At 40.5% G+C, this 25,513-nt stretch overlaps 1 non-coding gene across 1 annotated transcript; it reads right to left on the minus strand.

Moving 5' to 3' along the window:
- Positions 1 to 24,847: 24,847 nt before the first annotated feature.
- LOC140691724 (small nucleolar RNA SNORA18) lies at positions 24,848 to 24,977 on the minus strand. The gene has a single exon (XR_012067410.1). It is a non-coding gene; the product is annotated as a small nucleolar RNA SNORA18 (small nucleolar RNA).
- Between the last annotated feature and the right edge of the window lie 536 nt (positions 24,978 to 25,513).

Here is a 25,513-nt window from a genome sequence, read left to right on the forward strand (position 1 = left end):
ATTGATTGTTTTTCCTCTTATCTTCACATTTCTGTAAAACGCTTTGTTACGTTTTTATTCGTTCCTATCATTCCTTCTTTCAACTCTGAAGATAAGAAGTTCTTTATCTACATAAGCTCTTGTAACAAACAATGGTCCATTGTAATGAAGTTTCCCCTCCTTGGCTTCTTACATGGTTCTCATATGAAAAGTTTTTACTGTATGTAGTTAAACCAATGATGGTTTCCGTGTGATTTTCCCTTCATCCCCACCATCTTTATTTAAGCTTAGGAGCTCTTTTTCTCCCTGTGAAAAAATTTGATAACCATTTGCAGCTTTTATCTGTGTTTTTTTTTTCTGGCAATACTATTGTACATTTTTGACTGCTCAACACTTTGGGAAAAAGGGTTATGCTTAAAACTTATTCCAATTTTCAAAAATTACCCAAAACCAAGTTATTAAATGTTTTTTTTTTTTTTTACTCTTTCTGTCTCTAAACACAATAACATGGTGAAGTCATAAATCCCAGAACCTCAGAATGTGACTGTATCAGGAGAGGGTCTTTAAAGAAGTAATTAAGATAAAATGAAGTCAGGTGGATGGGCCCTTATCCAGTATGGCTTTTTTTTTTTAAATAAAAGGAAATATGGACACAGGGATGTGCATGCACAGAGGAAAGACCATGAGAGGACACAGGGAGAAGGTGGCCAGCTGTAAGGTGTGGAGAGGGGCCTCAAACAAACTGAACCTGCTGACATCTTGCTCTTGGGCCTCTAGACTCTAGATCTTTCAGAAAATAAATATGTGTTGTTTAAGCCACTCAGTTTGGAGCTTTGTCACAGCAGCCCTGGAAAGCTAATACAACATTTAATTTTTGTTTCATTTCTCTGTGTTCACTTTCATCAGTGTGCCAAAACTCTATCTTTATGGACTTTTCAGCCTTTTAATGTCTGAACAGGATAGTGATTGTGTCATTCTAACTTTCAGAATTTGGGGGAACATTAGCTATGGATTTACTGCATCACACACCAGGCCCTGTGCCAAGCACCTAAAGAGGATGCACGGAGCGTAAGCAACTTGCTGAAGCCACAGAGCCAGGACATGGGGATGCGGTGAGGTTTGAATCAAAACGTTGCCTGCAGGATCTGACCTCTACACCGTACTTTCCCACGTGCTTTGATTTTTATGCACAGCTGCATTCGTGCTCCTTTTCATTGTTTTTATTTTTTAAGAGGAATTAGAATACACTTCATTTGTGAATTATCTATAGTATTTGCTATTCTATGAGGGGAAAGACAATTTGTTTTCCCTAACAAGTTGCCAAAATAGAAATATCTACTAGTACCACACTCAAAATAAGAATACCATTCTTGATTTTTCTGACCGTAAACATACTTACATTCTGTATTTTTGAAGGGTAAGTGCATATACAATGTATTAAATTACTCAAAAAATCTCACTACCCACACGTTCTCTTCACATAGCTTTCCACTACTCTAAATACTGTTGTATAACTCTAGTAAATATTTTACTGATGCATACGTAGTATTCTATTCATACAGAAGACATGCACATCCAAAGTGTAAAAAGTTTCCTTAAACCCTGCAAAGGGAACACATCCATTTAGCAGCACCCAGAGAAGAATGGCCATGAGCAGCACTCCAGAAGCCCCCTTTGGCGTCCTCCCCAGAATAACTACTTTTCTGACTTAAATATAAAGAGAATCATTGTGAGACTTATCCAGGTTGCAAGCAATTCTAGTTCCGTTGTATGAATAAACCATTATTTAGTTGTCCATTTTGCTGATGTACATTTTGGTGGTTTGCCATTTGGACCTACAATGAACATTTTTGCACATGACTTTGGTGCATACATACATGCATTTCTATTGAGTATGTATCTAGACTGGATTTGCTGGGTTAGAGGGTGGACATCAAATCCCATTGCCAAGGTGACTGAACCGATTTGCAATCCTTTCCGCAGTGTATGAGACTTCCAATGGCTGTCCATCTTTGTCAGTGGTCAATGTTTATTTTACAGACTAAGGATTAGTGCTATTGCACTGCAGTTTTCAAAACATGCAGTCACCCCTTGGTTACATAATATAGAATTCTGAGTGTGCATTTCCTTCTTTAGTAAATTTGCAAGTTGTGCCACCATGACCACAAATCAATTTTTGAATATTTCCATCACTCCAGTAAGTTCCCTTGTGCCCGTTAGCCGTCAGCCATCTCTACTGTCTCCAGCCCCAGGCAATCAGTCTGCTTTCAGTTCCCACAAAGTTGTCTTTTCTGAACATCTAATATGAGTAGGATCATATACAGTGTCATCTTTTGCATCTGGCTTCTTTATCTAGTTGGAATACCTCTGCTGTTTGATTGGAGGATTTAGCCCTTTCTAGTTTAATGTAATTATCAGTATGATTGGATTTCTGTCTACAATTTTGGTTTCATCCCTACCAGGTCTTTTTCCTTTTCCTTCTTTGTTTTTTGTGTTGGATAAATCTTTATATATCATTTTGATTACTTAGTTAAAAGTTTTTTTTTCCTTAGGGTTGCCTTAGGGATGATAAAAATCTGAACTCATTACATGCTATTTCTGATTAATGGAAGGGAGGGAAGGAGGAAAAGAGAAGCATTTGAATAAATGGAAACACTAGGTTTTTGGATAGCAGAGTCCAGTGTTGAATTGATGTGGTCAGTTCTTCCCAGAACTCAGTGTAATTCCAGTTATGATCACAACCACTTTTATAGGCTGAGAATGTTTCTTAAAGTCTAATTATACAGATGCTCCAGAAGGACTCAAGAAGGCTGTAAATAAGATTTTTCCAGGATTTCTAGTGAAGAATTATAAGATCAATAGTGCAAATATTTATTAACTAGGCTGAAATACAACAGCCTGTCATGTGTGCTCCACAGCGGGACTCTCAGGCTTTCCCAGAGAATCCATAAGTCACTGAAATTGTATCCTGTGATACCTTTATGTGCCTATTCAAAGACACTGTCCACACTAAATTATTTGCTGCTAAACTGCTTCCCCTGCCCCCAAAGTGTTCAAGCAAGAGTCACTGTTCTCACACTGTCTGTGGTTTTCTGTCTCCCGTGCTTACACTTCCTCATGGTTAGGTCTGTGTAATATATTTTTGGCAAAAATACTAGATGAATCATATTGTGTGTTTCTTGGCGCATCGCATCAGGAGGCACATGGTTGGCTTTTTGTCCCACTCAGTGATACTGTAAAAGGTCCTGTTTTGATTGAAAGGGTGGAGTTGAGAAATTTTGGTGACGGAAGTAGTGCCAACATGGCTTAATTAAAATGGAGCAGCAGGAAGACCTTGGACAGGCCATCATGTGTGCTCTGTAGCTGAACTTGAAAAGTTTTCCATGGATTCTAGTGGCAATGAAACTTTGTTTTTGATGACTCTAGTCAGTCTATTCCAAAGCTGTTTATCTTGACCTCTCTACTAGCCTTAATCATTTTACCTGCAAAAATGTACAAACAAGAGTTGCTGTGTGTAGACTTGTGTGGTGGTTGTATTTTTAACTTAATTGAAGTATATAAGCAAGTTTATACTGTACAGCACAGGGTACAATATTCAATATCTTGTAGTAACATGATGAAAAATAATATGAAAATGAATATATGTTCCTGTATGACTATAGCATTGTGCTCTACACCAGAAATGGACACATTGTCAACTAACTGTACTTCCATAAAAATATATATAAAAATTTGAAGTATAGTAGATTTACAGTCTTCTATTAGTTTCAGGTGTATGACATAGTGATTTAATATTTTTAAAGATTAGACCCCATTTACAGTTATTAAAATGATGGCTATATCTTCCTGTGCTGTGTAATAGATTCTTGTTTCTTGTCTATATTATATGTAGTGGTTCGTACCTCTTAGACTCCTGCCCCACCTGGCCTTTCCTCACCTCTTTCTCCCAATGGTGAACACCAGTTTGCTATGTCTGTGGGTCTGTTTCTGTTTTGCTAGATATATTCATTTATTTTTTAGACTCTATATATGTTACAACAGTATTTGTCTCTGACTTATTTCACTTAACATAATAGGTTCGTCCACGTTGTTGCAAATGGCACGATTTCTTATAAGCAGGTGATGTTCCTTGTGTGTATATGTACCTGCCGTATCCCTATCCACTTACCTGTCAGTGGACACTCAGGATGCTTCCATATCTTCACTATTATAAATAGCGCTGCTCTGAGCATTCAGGTGCATGAACCTTTTTGAATTAGGAGAGTTCTGTCATTTTTGCCTCTGTTCCTTAATAATATCGTCTGATGGCCTTTGGCCTCAGTTTCCAAGCAGAGTCTTCCTATGTAATTCATCTTCTTTTAATAGGTAAAATACACTTCTTTGTGTATACATAATACACACATAATTTAAAGAATATAATGAGCACTAGAGCATACCTTTGTAGAATAAAACGAATATTTTGAGAAGCCATATGTATACACACATTTTCCTTCAATCAGTGTCTTATGCATTTTAATAAATGGCTTCATTGGGAAATCACATGACCAAAACTGTCAACTGCCCAGTGAGAACAGGCCAGTCCTGTTCTCTAAATATTCTCTAAAGCTACATAGTGGGCTAGACAGGAAAAAATGACCCACATGGAGGTGATACAGATTGGTACTACCAAGTTTGGGTGAGTCTAGCAAAAAGAGCTTTCCTGCCCTGCAGTGGAAAAATAAATTGGTATGGTATCTTGCAGGACAGTTTGGCAATACAACTTTTAACGGGGCTCACTCTGTAACCCAGCAGTTCCACATCTAGGAAGCTCTGCTAGGGAAATATTCCAACATCGACACGATGATGCCAGTAGAATTTCAGGGCAACTGTGTGTAATCGAGTAATTTTGGAAACAAATCAAGCAAGCAATAGTGAAGGAAGGGGCTAAATCAATCTGTCCCCATCCTGAGGAATATCAAGCTGCTAGAAGGAAAAAAAAAAAGTCAATGCAAAAATTCAAAACTACATGTGAACCTGTTTATGGTGAATTTCTGTAAGACAGTTTGTTTGAGAGGGCAGATTAAGGAGGCCTGGGGACGTTGATCTGGGTGAAGACTCAGCATTAGTTTGGTACTGTTTATGCCCTCCTTGGTGAGGAAACTGAGTTTTTAAAAAAAATCAATACTTTCTAGGCATAGGGAAATTTATACAGCAGTTTAGAACACCGAAATTCTTGTATTTAAAGTTCAACCTCCCTTCTTTCCTTGAGTCCCTCCAACCAAGGGTATGTACTATATATCCTACCATTTTCTTTCATAAACTGGTTTCAGTCATGTCCATGTGGGTGTATATATAGGCTATTTTTGTCCAAGTTTCAGAATAGTCAGAGACTCTTAAATATTCCATTGGCTCACTACATACTACACAGTAAATTTTCTTATAAAGGAGAGAATAGGACATTCTGGTCAAATGGGTACTATTTAGGTGGGGTAAAACAAAACAAAACAAAACAAAACAACAATGCTGAGTCTTAATTCAACTCGGCTGCAGCCTCAACTGAAACGTTGGGTCGCACTGATTTTGAGTCTTAAGTGTTTAAGTTTCACTCGCCTTAGGTTTTTCTTTGCCTCTTCTAAAAGTAAGCTAATAACTTGTTAAATTCAGCTCTGCAGCTTTGTTTCCCTATTATATACGAAAGGCTCTTTTAAATTTGGAGAGATCATTAGGGGACACACCATTCCCTGCTCTTTCTTTATACTTAAGTTTTGGTGAATTTTTAAAATGAAAGATTTCTTAACACAATTAATTTATGCTTTTTTTGTTTTTTTAAATCCTAGCACCCAGCTGTTCACAATTCACTCCCCTCTTCTAGCGAGGGTGCCAGGACAGGGAGTCAAACTAATTATCTCTACAACGGCAACCATCATATAACATGCGAGTGTACACCTTACATTCACACAATGTTAATTTTCAAATACATTTCAAATTTTAAGAAGTGACAAGGTGGGCTCCCCAGCTGCTGCTGTTACTAAGGAAGTGTCACCAGCACTGCTTTGGTCTCGCTCCCTTCAAATCTCATTGAGGGTCGAGAGACCCTAAGACTATTGGAAGATGACAGCAGGGCTGCCCTGGCCTTTTTGGTTCCCATCCTCCCCACCCCGCCATCAGTTGCCTGAGCTGGGAATTGTGGGGTTTGTAGCGCCAAGAAATGCCCAAACTTGAGGCCTGGGTTCAGAGCAAGTTTTCACTTCCCAGGTCACCCTGAGTGGCAACATGACAGGCTTGGAAAGGTTTCCTGGAGAAGACAGGGCCAAGAGGCCTCTGACCTTCCAAAGCCAGGTGCTTGCCCTTAAATGGCACGAGGGGAGCCCCTGCCAGAGGCCAGAGATCCGCAAGCTCTCAGCCACCTCTGGGTGCGAATCAGCCTTGAGCAGATGTGCCTCTCCCTCCTCCTCTCCCTGCCGATGAAACGCCCTTAGGGAAATTGGACTCTTTAATATAATTCTCTGGATTCATGTCTGCAAACATTTTAACAGTGAGTGGTGGGGAGAGGGGACCAACAACATCCCGCATCATTTTTTCTTCTTCTTAGCTTTTGTGGCAGAAGGAGGACCTTGGAGAATAGGGGTCCAGGCATAATCTTTAGCTTTGACCTTGCCTGGCCCTCTTGTTTCTGGGCACAAGGTGCCTTAAAAACCTGCTAACCGGGCCCCGATTCGTAGCGTTGGGGAGGCTCTGTGTAGCTGCTTCATGTGCTGCTCCAGGGGACCTGTGTGTCTCCACCTCACAGGCTGCCCCACTGGACCACTACTTCAAGGGCTTCCTGGTACAACAGCTGCTTAAAACCTTGGCTCCACAGAGGAGCAGCAGTCACCACGGTGGTCTGCTGTAATTTGAGACAAAAGCAAAACAAAATGAACATCAAGCATTAACAAAAATATACACCCCAAACTCCCTGGCAATTTCATCATCCTGGGCAACTGTATTCTCTGCAAATGTCCCTCTTTGTTGGATTTTTTTGTTGGGCTTTTTCCTTTATTAAAATATCTCCCCAGAGGGGAGAGGGTACAGCTCCATGGTAGAGCACGTGCTTAGCATGCATCAGGTTTGGGGTTCAATCCCAAATACCTCTGTTAATTTTGTTTTTAATTAAAAAAATTTTTTAATTTGATTATGTCTATACAGAAGGGAATCTGTACAGCTCCAAAATTAGGTGGCAAAAAAATGTTTAGAAATATAGCAATCAACATTACTTTGGAATAATGCCATCTGTGGCTATAACCTGGTGAGACAGTGTCCTCCCCAAGGTTTGCCTTGAGTCGCCAGTTCTGCTGAACTGTGTGGCTAGATAAATTACCAATTTTCCCCTTTGCCCAGCCCGTTTCTAAATACTTTTCTTAACAGGACATTAAAAAAAATTTTGGAGTGCTTCTGCAAACAGTCTTAAAACTCTGAGTATACTTCATTTTATCTGTAAAGAACAAGCCAGACGTGAGAGGAAGAGATCGTGCGCCATCTGGTGGCTAACTTTGGGATTAGCTCTCAGAGTTAGAAATTGATCCAATTTGGAAATGTGATTCTCTTATAAATAACGGGGGGGGGGGAAAGTCAATCATACAAAAGGGCATGGGGGCAAACCATCATAGTCAAAGTCTCTGTCAGGGCTCTTGAGATTCTTGTCTTCAAAAAGATTGATAACAAGTAACCAGTTGTCTTTCTATGGCAAAGCAAGACCCATGGAAATTTAAAGAATGGGATGTTTATAATGTTAAGTGACGTGAGCAATCCTGCACAGGTCTTTGGAAAGAGGCCTGTCAGGGGTGGTAGAGGAACCTGCTAAGTCCAGAGAGGGCAGCTGTGAGTATGTGACCATGGATCTGGAGTGTGGCATGAAAGCCTGGGGTCCTTCCAGAGCCCAGCAGGATGCCAGGGTGGGCAGAGGGAGGGTGGTGGAAGGTGCTGATCCCTCCCCAGTTACCAGAAAGGACGAAAGAGAATATGGCTGCATCCCTGAGCTGACAGCACTATATACAGGACTGTATCAGTATAGGTCTACACCCCTAACTTCAGACGCCAGTGCACAGGGCTGTCACAGGTCAGGCCTGCATCCCTGACCTCTGGGACTTTTGCATAGGATTTTACCAGGATAGAGTTGCATCAGTGATCTCAGATCCCTGTGCACATTACTGTCCCAGGATAGGGCTGCATTCTTGACCTTTGCTCTGTGCAAAAAACTGTCCCCAAATAACAATGCATCCCTGATCTCCTCGCCCCTTGCACAGGCTGTCCCAGGACAGGGCAGCACACCTGACCTCGGAGGTCCATGCACAAGACTCTCTGAGAACAGGACTGAATCCCTGACTTGGGAGCCCTGTGGACAGGACTGCACCTGGGTAGGTCTGCACCCCTGACTTCAGAGCATTGCATAGAGGACTTCAGCATGACAGGTTTGCCCCCCTGAACTCAGGGTGCTGTGCATAGGGGTGTTCCAGGACAGGGCTCCGTCAGTGACCTCAGAGCCCTGTGTACAGGACTGGTGCACAACAGGGCTGCATCCCTAATCTGGGGGCTGTATGCACAGCATTGTCCCAGAATGAGGCTGCAAAGTTGACCATGGGGTCCTGTTCACAGTCCTGTACCAGAAAAGGGCTGCACCCCTGACCTCGTAGCCCTGTGCACAGGGCTGTAACCAAATAGGGCTTCATCCCAGACCTCGGGGTCCTGTGCACTGTATGGCCCCAGGAGAGTGCTGCATCCCTGACTTCTCAGTGCTGGGACTCAGGCAGGCATCAGTGGGAGACTCTGCTCCACATCTCTTTTTTCCTACTTCACAGAGCCCAGACTCCTCCCCACTTCCACCACCACCCTTCAAAAAAACCCCAAAACTCTGGCTTACTCGCTCAGGATTCTGCCCCAGCCTAGGGCTCCGTGTCTCTGGGAGAGCTGGTTCCACTCTGCACGTCAGGTCTTGGCTCTCAGCCCAGAAGCACAAGTGATCCCCCATCCTGATGGCCCTCTCTAGAGACTCCCAGAATTCATAAAGAAAAAAGAAATTTATTTTAAAAAAAGAGATGAAGAAATTTTGACCAAGTGGCCAACATTGTGATGGAGCAGTCGAGGATTTTGAGGACGAATTAGCGGTTCTTTGGCCCTTTCCTTTTGAGTAAACGAATCAGAGGAAACATCTTCCTAGCCCCGGTTTACCCTTCCCCCTGCCCCACCCCTGGCAAATGCCTACGATTAACTTAAAACAAACTTGATCTGTGAGCCTGTGTGTAGAAGGAAATGGTTCCAGGGGCAAGAGGTGAGTGTGCCCCAGAGTTTCCCGGAAGGTGCGGGCAGGTTTGCTGGGGCCGAAGCCAGGCTGCAGGGACCTGTGCTCGCCCTGTGTCCCCACCGCATGGGCTCTGAGCCTTGACCTGCAGGGACCGAGTCTCTTAGTTGGACCAGATGAGGTATGATCTGGGGTCTCCAGGCCAAGGCCCCTCCTGGGCACAGTTTTTCCAGCTTTGAGCTGAAGATGCCTTCTCGGGGCTGCATCCAGAGGAAGTAGGTTACCAGATCCCTGCATGGAGCCGCTCGAGTAACCATGGCCTGATTTCTGCTTTTTATGATTATTATTGAGTTATAATCAGTACACAATGTTGCATCAATTTCTGGTGCACAGCACAATTTTGCAGTCATACATGAATACACATATATTTGTTTTCATACTCTTTTTCACCATGAGCTACTTACAGGATCTTGAATATATTTCCCTGTGCTCTACAGCCTAAACTTGTTTCTCTATTCTATATTTACCTGTCAGTATCTACCAATCTTGAACCCCCAGTCTGTCCCTTCCCACCCCCTTCCCCCGGCAACCACAGGTTTGTATTCTATGTCTATGAGTCTGTTTCTGTTTTTTAATTAATTAATTTGTTTATTTATTTAGATTCCACATATGAGCGATCTCATATGGTATTTTTCTTTCTCTTTCTGGCTTACTTCACTTAGAATGACATTCTCCAGGAACATCCATGTTGCTGCAAATGGCTTTATGATCTGTTTAGCAGCGCCAATTCTAAGTGTTAATATTTTGCAATCATGATCAGAAACGTGACATTTATGAAGGGACTTCAATACTTTGTGATGGAACTAAGCCCTTATTGTATCTTTCTGTTTGTTTTTCTTCTCTTCTTTTTTTTGTTTGTTTGCTTTTTTTCCCCACTAGGCATCTTTCATTTTTCTTTTTTATTTTCACAACTTTTTAAAATGTGGAGATGAGATGACAGTACCCAGGAAACTTATCAGTACGGAACTGAATGTTTCAATTAATCCATCCGATCTGAACACTGGGAGCTGTAGCCTGGGGTGAAAGGGGGTTGCTGAGAAGTAGGTTTTGGTCCTTCTGTTCCTTAGTCAAGTGTTTGCAAATTAGTGTTGCTATCCCCAGGCAATCTTACAGCTGAGTACACTTGGCGCCAGCTCACTTCAAAAGTGGGAGGATAACACATGTGCCCCTTTCTCTCCCTTAGAACTTTAGCATGGAGGAGGTTTAAAAGAAAGTCTAAGTCATTATTATATGCAATTTCTGTTTCTGTTACTGAGTTCTGCTCGCTGCATGACAGGCCAATAAATTGGGAAATAAGGTGTTGGGGCAAGGAATAGCAATTTTATTTGAAAAGCCTGCCGACTAAGGTAAAAGCTGACTAATGTCCTGGAGTATCATCTTTCCCATGTCAGAATTCAGGGTCCTTTCTACTAAAAAGGGGAGGGAGTGTGTTTGGTTTTTGCAAACTTCTTGGTGTCAGATTTCTTTGTTTTTGGATTGTTTTGTTTCTTGGAGCTGTCCACGTGGGTCAGGTCATGGTGCCCCTGTAAAACCCCTAACAAAATAAAGGTCATTTTCTGTTCTGCAACTTGTTATCTTTATAGGAGTGCAAAAGTGTTAATATCCTAAGGCCAGAGAGTTGAGAACAGGCTCTCCTGTGTATTTCAGCTAAAGGCAACATCGTTTTACACAAGGTGCAGAGCTGGCAAGACTGAGCCTATAAAATGGCACAGCATTAAGATAAAAGGAACAGATCTAATATGGAGTCAGGTTTTTTCTTTTCTACTACAGTGCCTCTTGGTGAGAGCTAAGAGGATGTTTCCTGGCAGTCCTCCTCTGCCTCAGGCTGGGGTTTGGCAGGAGCCCTGCCAGGTTTACCGTGACTGTGGACCTGATATCCCGCAGAGAAAGTAACAATTATTGGTGTTTAAATTACCTGTCAAACTCTCTTCAATTGTCCGTAAACTACAGCACAGGTGGGGGAGGAGGGGGACGTCTAACTTGCCCATTAATGGTCAGTCTCCCCAGATGCAAGGGCCAGCGGTGTGGCAGGGTCCAAGGTGGCCTGGCCAGCTCAGCTGCCGGCTATGTTCTCTTGGGCTCCTAACTTAGACACTTTCAAAGTTCCCATCCATCTTCTCTCTGCCCTGTCATGAAAAAACATGGTCCCTGCACCCAACTCAGTGGAGCCAAGGCCAGGCATACAACCATCACCTGCTGTCCATCACCGGGCTTGGCTCTGGCTACCCATCCCACAGGTCCACATGCCCAGTGCCTCTGCCCTCGGGGTGCAGATCATTGTCTGCTCCGTCACCCATCAAATGCCCACAGACCATCGGCGTGCAGTGCTGAACCACCCTGGCCCGCTGGCTCAGATGTGGCCCAGGCACTGGGGTGGGGCTCCCTGGTGGGAACTGGAACTTTCCCAGCCTGTTGGCAGTGCCCAGAAGCCTTGGACAGACACACCAGGCCGGATCAGCATCTGGTGTTTGTCACCATGGTGACCAGAGCCTGGTCTGCCCTGCCCCCCGCGGGGTGAGCAGTGAGGGGTAAGGGAGGCAGCTTGGGACAGGGGTGCACTCAGAGTGAGCTGTGATCCCACAGTGAAAGGGGACACACTGTGGGGGGAGGGATGCTTGGAGAGGAAGTGACCCGACTGGGGAGTCAGGGCTGGCCATGGTGAGAGGCTCTGGGAATAGGGGGTACCCAGCTGAGGGGTTGGGGTTAATCCTGGGGTGAGGGAGTCAGTTTGGGCTGTGGGAGTCATAGTTAGGACCTAGTGGGGCGGAGTGTGGGGGCTTGAACCTCAGTGTGAGGATGAGCTCTGTCTTGGGGGTCTGTTTGGGGCCGTGCCTGGACAGAGGTGGGGAGCCAGTGATAGGGTGGGGGAGGCGAGCAAGGGGCGTGGGGCTTGGGGGTGCGGCCTGGCCCAGGGCCAGTGGTGGTTCTTGCTGGGTGCCGGGACCCAGTCGGTTGTGGTGTGGGGTGTCAGGGATGGTGACCCGGCCGGGCCAGACAGAGGGATGGACCCCGTAGCCCCACCGCCCCACCTCCCAGCCCACCGCCCAGCCTCAGTAGCCACGGCCCCAGACTGCAGCAGCCCCAGCCGCAGCCTGTGAGTTGCGGGCGAGCTGAGGAGGGGCGCATACGGATGCACTGACACCTGGAGCCCACGCAGAGTGTGTGGAAGCTGGGCTGGAGCGAGGGGCTCCTGGCCCAGCTGCCAGAGGAGGAACACGGCCTGGGGTCTGGGCCGCCACTTGCTGCCGCCTCCACTGCTGCCGCCCGGCAGGCAAGGGGGTGCTGGTGGGGGCGCGCAGGGCAGGGAGCCGGCGGGTGAGGCCCGGGCGGCTCAGAAGGCCCTGGACCAGCTCGGACTGGCCCTCCCGCCAAGGCCTTCCTGTGTAGGTGGCACTGCCCGGCAAGTGGAGACTGCCCTGGACCCTCCGGGGCACAGGCGACCTGGGGCGCAATAACGCGGGAGGCCCGGGACTTCGGGAGCTTGTTGGCCTGCCCGTGAGATCAAAAGCTTTTGGCAGAACAGCTGGATTTGCTCCCATCTCCCTCTGTGGCCTGGCCTGGGGTGGCCTCTGCTGCCCCGTGATCACGGGACTCACCTCTCGCATTCAGCCTGCTCCCAGGAGGCAGGTGCAGTGTGGTCAGCGGTTGGGGATGTGGACAGCGGCAGGGGTAGGGGGCTGCCACAGGCTCTCTGGTGGCCTTGCTCCTATCTCCCCCACGACCTGGCCCGAGGTGGGACCTGCTGCCCCAGGTTCAAGGGACACAAGTCTTCATGTCAGCCAGCTCCTGGGAGGAGGGCGCAGTGCGCCCAGGGGGCGGTGTAGGCGGCAGGCAAGGACTTGTGGAGGGCCGGGATCTAGCCCAGGATGACTAAATCCTTCATCTCTCACTCCCTCAGGTGGTGGCTCTAGTGGCTTTTCCAGTATAGGTTATTAGCAGGTAGTGTACATAGATCTCTGTGTTATACTGAAAAAACTGTTTTTAAAATCTAATTTTATATATAGTGCCTAACATTTGTAAATATCAATCTCCCAAATTTATCGCTTTCCACCCCGTTTCCCTGGTAGCCCTAAGATTGTTTACTAAGTCTGCAAGTCTGTTTTTGTTTTGTAGGTGAGTTCATAGTCTCTCTCTCTCTCTCTCTTTTTTTGATTCCACATATGAGTCATATATGGTATTTTTATTTCTCTTTCTGGCTCATGTCACTCAGAATGATGATTTCTAGGTCCATCCATGTTGCTACAAATGGCATTTTCAATCCTTTTTTATGGCAGAGTAGTATTCCATTGCATGAATACACCACTATTTCTTTATCCAGTCATATGTTGCTTCATTTAGGTTGCTTCCATGTCTTGGCTGTTGTATATACTGCTGCTATGAACACTGGGGTGCACTGGAGTTCCCTCCTGATGTGCACCCAAAAGCGGGATTGCTGGATCATAGGGTAAGTCTATTTTTAGTCTTTTAAGGAATCTCCCTACTGTTTTCCACAGTGGCTGCCCCAAACTACATTCCCACCAACAGTGTTGGAATGTTCTCTTTTCTCCAAAGCCTCTCCAGCATTTATTGTTCCTGGACTTTTAAATCATGGCCATTCTGACTGGTGTGAGTTGATAACTTACTGTAGTATTGATTTGCATTTCTCTTACAATTAGCAATATTGAGCATTTTTTTCATGTGTCTGTTGGCCATTTGTATATCTTCACTGGAGAAATGCTTGTTTAGGTCCTCTGCCCATTTTTGGATTGGGTTGTTTGTTTTTTATTATTAAGTTGTATGAGCTGTTTATGTATTCTGGAAATTAAGCCTTTGTCAGTTGAATCATTTGCAAATATATTCTCCCATTCCGTAGGTTGTCATTTTGTTTTTCTTATGATTTCCTTTGCTGTGCAAAAGCTTATAAGTTCAGTTAGGTCCCAATGGTTTGTTTATTTTTGCTGTTATTTCTATAGTTCAGGTAGACTGCCCTAGGAGAACATTGCTGAGATGTATGTCAGATAATGTTTTGCTTGTTTTCTTCTAAGAGGTTTCTACTGTCTTGTCTTATGCTTAAGTTTTTAAGCCATTATAAATTATTTTTGTGTATAGTGTGAGGGAGAATTCTAACTTTATTGATTTACATGCTGTTGTCCAGTTTTCCCTAAACCATTTGCTAAATAGACTGTCTTTACTCCACTGTACATTCTTGCCTCCTTTGTCAAAGATTAGTTGACCAAAAGATGTGTGGGTTCATTTCTGGGCTCTCTATTCTGTTCCATTGATCCATATGTCTGTTTTTATACCAATACTATACTGTTTTGATTGTAGCTCTGCAGTATTGTCTGAAGTCTGGGAGGGTTGTTCCTCCAGCTCTGTTCTTTTTCTTCAGTAATGCTCTGGCAATTCTAGGTCTTTCATGATTCCATATAAATTTTAGGATGATTTGTTCTAGTTCTGTGAAAAACATCTTGGGCAATTTGATAGGGATCTCATTAAATCTGTAGATTGCTTTGGGCAGCTTGGTCATTTTAACAAGATTAATTCTTCCAATGGAAGAACATGGGATATCTTTCCATTTCTTTAAGTCCTCTTAAAATTTCTTAGTGTTTTGTATGTCTCCACATAAAAGTCTTTCACTTCCTGGGTCAGATTTATTTCTAAGTTTTTTTTTTTGGATGCAATTTTAAAAGGGATTGTTTCTTTACTTTCTTGTCTGGTTGATTCATTGTTAGTGTAAAGAAATGCAACTGATTTTTAGATGTTAATCTTGTCTCCTGCTGCCTTGCTGAATTCTTTTGCTAACTCTCATAGTGTTTTTTTCTGTGGAACATTTAGGGTTTTCTATATATAGTATGTTATCCATATATAATGACAATTTTACCTCTTTTTTTCCAATTTGGATCTCTTTTATTTCTTCTTCTTGCCTGATTGCTGTGGCTAGGACTTCCAAGGCTATGTTGAATAGGAGTGGTGAGAGTGGGCATCCTTGTCTTGTTCCAGATTTTAGTGGGAAGGTTTTCAGTTGCTGGCTTTAAGTTTGTCATAAATAGCTTTTATTATGTTGAGATATGTTCCCTCTATACCCACTTTTGTAAGAGTTTTTATCATAAATGGATGAATTTTATCAAATGCCTTTTCCAAATCTATTGAGATTGTCATGCAGTGTTTGGCCTTGCTTTTGTGGATGTGGTGTATCACATTGATTGACTTGTGTCTGTTAAACCATCCTTGTGTTCCTGGGATGAACCCAACTTGATCATGATGTATGATCTTTATTATGTGCTGTTGGATTCTGTTGGCTAATGTTTTGTTGAGGATTTTTACACTTATGTTCCCATAGTGATATTGGCCTGTTATCTTCTTTCTTGATAGTGTCTTTGTCTGGTTTTGGTGTCAGGGTAATGGGGGCTTCATAGAATGAGTTTGGGAGTACTCCGTCCTTTTCAATCTTTTGAAGAGTTTGAGAAGGACTATTACGTCTTCTTCATTGTATGTTTAGTAGAAGTCTCTAGTGAAGCCATCTGGTCCTGGATTTTTGTTTTCAGGGAGGTGTTTTGTTTTTGTTTCTGTTTTTGCTTTATTGCTAATTCTGTTTCATTTCTAGTGACTGGTCTGTGATTCAGTCTTGGTGGACTACATATTTCCAGAAAATTGTCCATTACTTCTAGGTTGTCCAATTTGTTTCCATGTAATTCTTTATAGTATTCCCATGATATTTTGAATTTCTGTGGAATTTGTTGTAGGAGGCTAATTATTAATTGTTTTCAAGATTGCCCTAGTGTATTTCATGCTCAGTAAAGCAATTGTTTATAACTAGTAAACTGAGTAGATTATTTCTAAGTCTTACTATTTTTAGCCTTTGCCCCAAAATGAATTGTGAATCATCACATCCCTTTAAAAAAGCTTTGTTTCATTGAGGGCTTAGAGGCAAAACAGGACCCTGGGGTTGTTCCTAGGAAAAACCAACAGGTGGGAATGGACATGCTCATTGGGGGTGATGCCCGCCATCCATTCACCTAGAACTGCTAATATGTTACTATATCCATTGAGCTCTCTTCAGCTTTTTTTATTCTATCATATTGAAGTACATACCTTTTCTTATACCAGTACCATACTATCTTTATTACATTAGCTTTATATTAAGTCTTGAAATCAAACAGTGCAACTTAGTTTTTTTCAAAATTGTTTAGAGTGTTCTAGGTCTAGTGTTCTTTTTTTTTAACATTTTTTATTGATTTATAATCATTTTACAATGTTGTGTCAAATTCCAGTGTTCAGCACAATTTTTCAGTTATTCATGGACATATACACACTCATTGTCACATTTTTTTCTCTGTGAGTTATCATAACATTTTGTGTATATTTCCCTGTGCTATACAGTGTAATCTTGTTTATCTATTCTACAATTTTGAAATCCCAGTCTATCCCTTCCCACCCTCCACCACCCTGGTAACCACAAGTCTCTATTCTCTGTCTATGAGTCTATTTCTCTCCTGTATTTATGCTTTGTTTTTGTTTGTTTCTTTGTTTTTGTTTCTTAGATTCCACATATGAGCGATCTCATATGGTATTTTTCTTTCTCTTTCTGGCTTACTTCACTTAGAATGACATTCTCTAGGAGCACCCATGTTGCTGCATATGGCGTTATGTTGTCAGTTTTTATGGCTGAGTAGTATTCCATTGTATAAATATACCACTTCTTCTTTATCCAGTCACCTGTTGATGGACATTTAGGCTGTTTCCATGTTTTGGCTATTGTAAATAGTGCTGCTATGAACATTGGGGTGCAGGTGTTGTCCTGAAGTAGATTTCCTTCTGGATACAAGCCCAGAAGTGGAATTCCTGGGTCACATGGTAAGACTATTCCTAGTCTTTTGAGGAATCTCCACACTGTTTTCCATAGTGGCTGCACCAAACTGCATTCCCACCAGCAGTGTAGGAGGGTTCCCCTTTCTCCACAGCCTCTCCAGCATTTGTCATTTGTGGATTTTTGAATGATGGCCATTCTGACTGGTGTGAGGTGATACCTCATTGTAGTTTTGATTTGCACTTCTCTGATAATTAGTGATATTGAGCATTTTTTCATGTGCTTTTTGATCATTTGTATGTCTTCCTTGGAGAATTGCTTGTTTAGGTCTTCTGCCCATTTTTGGATTGGGTTGTTTATTTTTTTCTTATTGAGTCGTATGAGCTGCTTATATATTCTGGAGATCAAGCCTTTGTCGGTTTCACTTGCAAAAATTTTCTCCCATTCCGTAGGTTTTCTTCTTGTTTTACTTCTGGTTTCCTTTGCTGTGCAGAAGCTTGTAAGTTTCATTAGGTCCCATTTGTTTATTCTTGCTTTTATTTCTTCTAGGAGAAAATTTTTGAAATGTATGTCAGATAATGTTTTGCCTATGTTTTCCTCTAGGAGGTTTATTGTATCTTGTCTTATGTTTAAGTCTTGGATCCATTTTGAGTTGATTTTTGTGTATGGTGTAAGGGAGTGTTCTAGCTTCATTGATTTACGTGCTGCTGTCCAGTTTTCCCAACACCATTTGCTGAAGAGACTGTCTTTATTCCATTGTATATTCTTGCCTCCTTTGTCGAAGATTAGTTGACCAAAAGTTTGTGTGTTGATTTCTGGGCTCTCTATTCTGTTCCATTGGTCTATATGTCTGTTTTGGTACCAATACCATGCTGTCTTGATGACTGTAGCTCTATAGTATTGTCTGAGGTCTGGGAGAGTTATTCCTCCAGCCTCTTTCTTTCTCTTCAGTAATGCTTTGGCAATTCTAGGTCTTTGATGGTTCTATATAAATTTCATTATGATTTGTTCTAGTTCTGTGAAATACGTCCTGGGTAATTGGATAGGGATTGCATTAAATCTGTAGATTGCCTTGGGCAGTGTGACCATTTTAACAATATTGATTCTTCCAATCCAAGAGCATGGAATGTCTTCCCAGTTTTTAAAGTCTTTAATTTCCTTCATCAGTGGTTTATAGTTTTCTGTGTCTAATTCTTTCACCTCCTTGTTTAGATTTATTCCCAGATATTTTATTACTTTGGGTGCTCTTTTAAAGGGGATTGTTTCTTTACTTTCTTTTTCTCTTGATTTATCATTAGTGTAAAGAAATGCAACTGATTTTTGAACGTTAATTTTGTAACCTGCTACCTTGCTGAATTCTTTGATCAGCTCTAGTAGCTTTTGTGTGGACCTTTTAGGGTTTTCTATATATAGAAACATGTCATCAGCATGGAGCTGGGTCTTGTGTTTTTTGTATTTGTTGCTGTTTTATCCATTCTGCCCATCTCTGCCTCTTATTTGGATAGTTTTTAATAGACCATTGTATATAATGTAATTATGATCTGTTTGGATTTCAAGCTACCCTTGGTGTTACTAGTTTCCTATTTGTCCTGTTTTCTTTGTGTCCTTTTCCTCTTGCCTGCCTTCTTTTAAGTTAAGTCGTTACTGTTGTTTAAATGAATCCCTACTGTCTTCACTCTTGGCTTATTAGCTCTGACTCTGTTAGGTTATATTGGTTGCTCTAGACTTGGCACATCATTTACCGATAATAGTCAATCTTCATATAATATACTAGTTTACATAGAGTGTACTATTCTTGAAAAAATAACCTGCCATTTCTCCCTTCCTATTTAATCCTCCTTTACTTCTTCATACGTTATAATCCCCCATGATACATTATTGTTAGTGTGGTTTAAATAATCATTATCTTTTAAAAATAGTAAAAGTGTGAAACAAACTTTATATTTACCCAAGTATTGATACTTGCTGGCTTGTAATTCCTATGTTTAAATTCAAAAGTCCATTTAGATGGTGTCATTTTCTTTTTGCTTGATGAATTTTCTATTAAGATTTCTTACAGTGCAGCTCTGTTTCCAGTGACTCCTGTAAGCTTTTGTTTGTCTGTTACTAAGTTATCTTTGTTATTACTTAGTTTAGAGTTCAATGATAACGTTCCCCTCCCTTGTTAAGGATGTTCCTCCATTGTCTCCTGTTGGACAGTTTCTCAAAACCAGTTTGCTCTCATTCTGTCTTTACTGTTTTTAGTGTCTTTTTTTTCTCTGACATTTAAATTCATTTTTTAACATTTTTTGATTTATAATCATTTTACAATGTTGTGTAAAATTCCAGTGTATAGCACACTTTTTCAGTTATACATGAACATATATATTCATTGTCACATTTTTTTCCTCTGTGAGCTAACATAAGAGCTTGTATATATTTCCCTGTGCTACACAGGGTAATCTTGTTTATCTATTCTATAATTCTGAAATCCCTGTCTATGTCTTCTAACACCCTGCCCACTTGGCAACCACAAGTTTGTATTCTATGTCTGTGAGTCTGTTTCTGTTTTGTATTTATGCATTTTTTTTTAGATTCCACATATGATTGACGTCATATAGTATTTTTCTTTCTTTTTTTGGCTTACTTCACTTAGAATGATGATGTGGTATATTTGTACAATGGAATACTACTCAACCATTAAAACTGGCAACATAATGCCATTTGCAGCAATGAGGATGCTCCTGGAGAAAGTCGTTCTAAATAAATTCACTTTTTTATCACTAAATATGATGTGATGTATCATTGTGTGGTTTTCTTTGTATTTATTCTATTTAAGGTTTGTCAATGTTTCTTGGATCTGTGGGAGTATGATTTTTATGAACCTTAAAAAAAATTAGCCATTATTTGAAAAGTAGTTTTCCTGTCCTCTCCCTCTCTCCTGATTTTGACCTCAATGACATACGTGTTAGAAAACTGAATGTTTTCTGACCGGTCACTTATACTTTGTCTATTTGTATTTCAGTCTCTTTCTGCTTAAGTTTGGATTGTTTCTATTGTTGATTCTTAGTTTCCTGATTTTCTGCAATGTCTAATCTGCTATAATCCCAGCAGTGTGTTTTTTTTTCCAATCTTATATATTACTTCCCTGAAAGTGCCAATGTTTTTCTTTCTTTTGAATCAACCGTTGCTCTGCTTCCTTTTGCTCTACCTTTCTACTACATGGAGTATATTTATAATAACTTCTTAATAGCTTTGTTGAATAGATGTATCATTTACCCACTTCGAGTGCATAAACCAATGTCTTTTAGTATAGTAACAGAGTTGGGTACCCATTCACACAATAAACTTTATTTTCATCATCTTTCAGGGAAACTCTGTACCCATTAGCAGTCACTCGCCATTCTTTCTTCATCCTCTCTGGCCCAGGCAACCACTAGTCTATTTTCTGTCTCTATAGATTTGATTATTCAAGACTCCTCATGTAAATGGAAGCAGATCTTTTGTGACTGCTTTTTTTCCCCACTTAACATAATGGTTTCAAGTTTCATCCACGTTGTGACATGTTCAGTACTTCATTCTTTTTTTTAATGAAAAACATTCCTCTGTATGAATATGTTACATTTTAGTCATTTGTCAGTTGAATGACCCTTGGATTGTTTCTCCTTTTTGGCTGTTGTGAAAAATGCTGCTGTGAACACTTGTGTGAAGTTTATTGTGTGGACATACACTTTCTTTTCTCTTGGGTGTGTACCTAGAAGTGGAATCCCTGGCTCATATGCTAACTTATGTTTAACCTTTTAAGGAATAACCAAGCTTTTCCCCAAGAAGCCACACCAGTGTAACCTTGTTTAATGCTCTTGTCTGCTAATTCCATTATCTTTTGCCATTTCTGAGTCTGTATCTGTTGATTGTTTCTTTTGCTGGTTCTGGGTCATAATTTTTTCCTTTGCCTGCCTGATCATTTTTGCTTGGATTCCAGACATAGAATGTTGGGTGCTAGATTTTGCTGTACTCCTTAAAGCAGTGCTGGATGCTCTTCTCACATGCAGTTAAGCTACTGGGACTTAGCTGTATCCTTTTGAATCTAGTTACTAGGTTTTCTTAGGGTATGTCCAGGGCATCTTTTAGTTTATGGATGATTTAGCCCCAATAATTAGGTGGTGCTCTCCTGAGGATTTTATGTGATGCCATGTGTTTTGGGAATTATTTCCACTCTTGCTGGTGGAGCCATGAACCACTCCTAGTTCTGTATGAGCTCTGGGCTTCTTTGTCCAACTGTTTTTTGTTTGTTTTTTTAAACATATTTTTACTGAAGTATAGTCAGTGTAGAGAGTTGTGTCAATTTCTGGTGTACAGCACTGTGCTTCAGTCATATAGGAACATGCATACATTCATTTCCAGATTCTTTTTCAACATAAGTTACTACAAGGAAGTGAATATAGCTCACTGTGCTCTACAATATAAACTTGTTTCCCCTGAATTTAGATGGTGTCCTCTTACACAGATCAGAAATCAACCTGACTCTAGGGACCCTCTGTGCTGCCCGCTCCTCCAAGAGAGGCTGTCCTGCCAAATCCAGCCATTTTGGCCTCCCTGAGTATTGATCTCTACCCCTCAACTCAGTGTGACTGTCATCCTCTTGAGTTTCCTGTTCTCTGTGCTGCGGCTTGGAACCTGCCTTCTGGCACTAAGCTCAGGCAGTCATCGGGCGTGCCTCCCTGCTTTCCCTATTCTCAGGAATAAAGTTCTATTCTCAGTGGTTGAGCGCATGCTTATCAGCATGCATGTAGTGCTGGGTTCAATCCCCAGTACTGCCATTAATGTAAAGAAATTGACAAACCTAATTACTTCCCCCAAACTTACAAACAAAAAACCAAATAAAAAGATCATTATTCAGTTTTCTTAGGTAGAATTTTGACAATTTGCACATATGGAGTATATTTAACATATATACATATATACAGAATTCTGCACATATTTATAGTTTACACATATGCACTGAACATTGTTTTTAAGTACAGATTAGAGCTTTAGCTTTTTAAACCTACGTAGTTAAGAAGTGAATAAAGCCAACCACAAAATAAGAATCAAAAGTCTGCAGTAACTTGATCATAAAGGACAGTCAAATATTCTTACACATATTCAAGGAATCATTCATTAAGTTATAAATAATAAGCAGTTCATTTTTATCCTTTTTGTTTTTTAATGATTTCACATTTAAATGATATCATACAGTATGTTTCTTTCTTTTTCCTGCCTACTTTACTTAGAATGATGATGTCCAGGTCCACCCATGTTCTTGCAAATGACATTATTTTCTTCTTTTTTTTAGCTGAGTAGTATTCCATTGTATGTATATATGAATGTATAAGTATATGCCATATCTTCTTTAACCAGTCTTCTGTTGATGGACATTTAGGCTGTTTCCATGTTTTGGCTATTGTAAATAGTGCTGCTATGAACATTGGGGTACAGGTGTCTTTCTGAATTTTATTTTACTCCAGGTTTATGCCCAGGAGTGGGATTGCTGGATCACATGGTAAGTCTATTTTTAGCTTTTTAAGGAACTTCCATACTGTCCTGCATAGTGACTGCACAATCCACACTACCATGAACAGTATAGGATTGTTCCCTTACCTCCACACCCTCTCCAGCATCTATTGCTTGCAGACATTTTAATGATAGTCATTTTAGCTGATGTGAAATGACATCTAATTGTAGTTTTGTTCTACATTTATGTGCCAATTAACAATGTTGATCAATTTCTCGTATGTCTATTGGCCATTTGTATGTCTTCATTGGTGAATTGCTTGTTTTGCTCTTGTGCCCATTTTTAGATTAAGATACTTGCATTTTTGATATTAAGTTGTATGTGCTGTTTGTGTATTTTTTAAATTAGTCCCCTGTCGGTCTCAGCATTTTCAAACATTTTCTCCCATTCTGTATGTTAACTTTTTTTTTTTCCGATGGCATCAGTTCTGCAAAAACATTTAAGTTTACTTAGATCTCATTTGTTTATTTTTGCTTTTATTTCCATTACCACAGGAGCTGGTTCAAAAAATATATTGTTGTGATTTATGTGTGAGAGTGTTCTGCTTGTGTTTTGCTCTAGGACTTTTATAGTATCAGGTCTTATGTTGAGTCTTGAATCCATTTTGAGTTCATTTTTGTATATATGATGTTAGTGAATGTTCTAACCTCTGTCTTTTACAGGTAGCTGTCCAGTTTCCCCATCACCACTTATTGAAGAGACTGTCTTTTCTCCCTTGTGTATCCTTGCCTCCTTTGTCATAGATGAATTGACCATAATCATATGGGTTTACTTCTGGACTTTCAATCCTGTTCCATTGATCTTTGTGTCTGTTTTTGTGTAAGGACCATAATGTTCTGATTACTGTAACTTTGTAGTATAGTCTGAAGTCAGAGAACATGGTTCCCCCATCTCCATTCTTCTTCAAGATTGTTTTGGCTTTTTGGGGTATTTTTTGTGTTTCCATACATATTTAAAATTTTTTTTTTGTTTGCAGCTGTTGTGAATAATGTCATTGGTAATTTGATAGGAAGTGTATTGAGTCTGTATGTTGCCTTGGGCATTATGGTTTTCAGGTCACTATTCTTCAAACATTTTATTTATTGCCTGCTACTTTGCCCAGGCACCCCAATTTTCCATGTATTAGTCTGCTAGAAGTTCTCACACAGCTCACTGTTATGGTGTTCAGTTATTCAGTCTTCTTTTCTTGTGTTTCCTTTTGCCTGTCTTTTGTTATCATATCAAAAAGTTGATCAATATTTTTTCTGTAGTTTCTAATTTGCTGTTAATACATTCCTGTGCATTTTTCTTCTTAGAAATTGTAATTTTTATCATTAGAGGTTTGGCCTGAACCTTTCTTATGTGTTCTGTGTGTTTATTTATCATGCTTAATATTTTTTCTACCATCTTTAATGTATGGAGTATGGTTATATTAGCTGTCTAGGGTCCTTTTTAAATAATTCTGTCATAAATGTTATCTCTAATTCTGTCTCTTTTTTTAAATGTAAAGTGTTTTTCTTTTTTTATTATTTAATACGCAAAATTATGTAAGTCAATAAACTTTTGAAGAAATTCACATGTTCTAATTCCTTCCACTGCCCATCCCCTTACTTCCTCCTATGTTTCTGTCATAATCTTCAGGATAGCCCTTTCAAAAACAATTTTTGCTCAAGCTCGAAATTTGTATACTGAGAGGCATATGTAGAATAGATAAATAAGATTACACTGTACAGCACAGACAAATAGATACAAGGTCTTGTGGTAGCTCATAGTGAAAAAGGATGTGACAATGAATATATGCATGTTCATGTATAACTGAAAAATTTTGCTATACTCTGGAAATTGACACAGCATTGTAAACTGATTATAACTCAATAAAAAATAGGCAAAGCAGTAATAAACATAAATACATAACTAAATAAAGAATATTTGCTCAATCATCAGTTTTCCTGTCCATCAGTCCATAATTCTTTTAGTTGAGCTTCTTTGATCTCTAGTAAAATATGGACACACTCCTAAATCTCCTCACTTGAAACATTTGGAATCCAATTTCCTCAAGCAGGTTACTTTAGGACTAGTACATATTTGAGGTCAGAGAACCAGGGCCCGGGTTGTGAGTTTTGACAGTTTCTTAACCTGAATTAAGTTCAAATCACAAACATCACACTCTGGAATAGTACTGATTGTTGAGATATGATAATACCTAAGATACAAAAGGTTTTTTTTTTTTTAGGTATTTTCATAGTTTATTTAGCTGCTCTGTCTTGTAGCTCTTTCCCACAGATCTAACATGCAGTTCTCGGAGGAAAGGAAACCACACAGTTACTCTGTGAGGCGCTTCCTATGATGTAGGTCTACAGAAAAAGCCCCATCACGTGATTCTCTTTTATTAATTGAAATATATTCATTTTACAATGTTGCATTAATGTCTGGTATGCAGCATAATATGCCAGCCATCCATATACACACATATATTCATTTTCATATTCTCTATCATCTTAGGCCCTTGCAAGACATTGAATATAGTTCCCTTTGCTATACAGAAAACACTTGTTGTTTTTTTTATATAGAGTAGTTAGTATCTGCAAGTCTTGAACTCCCAATTTATCCCTCCCCACCCCCTTCCTCCCAAACAACAATAAGTTTGTTTTTCATTCTGTTTCTAATGATTGATCTTTCTTCTTCTTATGGGTATCTTAGTCAGCCATAGCAACCCTGATAAAATAATGCTGACTGGGTGGCTTAAACAAAAATAATTTTATTTTTTCTGTTTTGGATGCTAGAAGTCCAGGTTAAAGCTCTGGTAGCATTTTGTTTCACATATCCTTTCCACAGTCTGTACATCTGGGGCAAGACCGAGAGGGGAGATGGGGAGAGAGAGACAGAAAGTGATCAAGCACAATTTCTCTAATGTGTCCTAGTC

The sequence above is a fragment of the Vicugna pacos genome, chromosome 36 (genome assembly GCF_048564905.1).
Source record: "Vicugna pacos chromosome 36, VicPac4, whole genome shotgun sequence".
NCBI classification, from domain to species: domain Eukaryota; kingdom Metazoa; phylum Chordata; class Mammalia; order Artiodactyla; family Camelidae; genus Vicugna; species Vicugna pacos.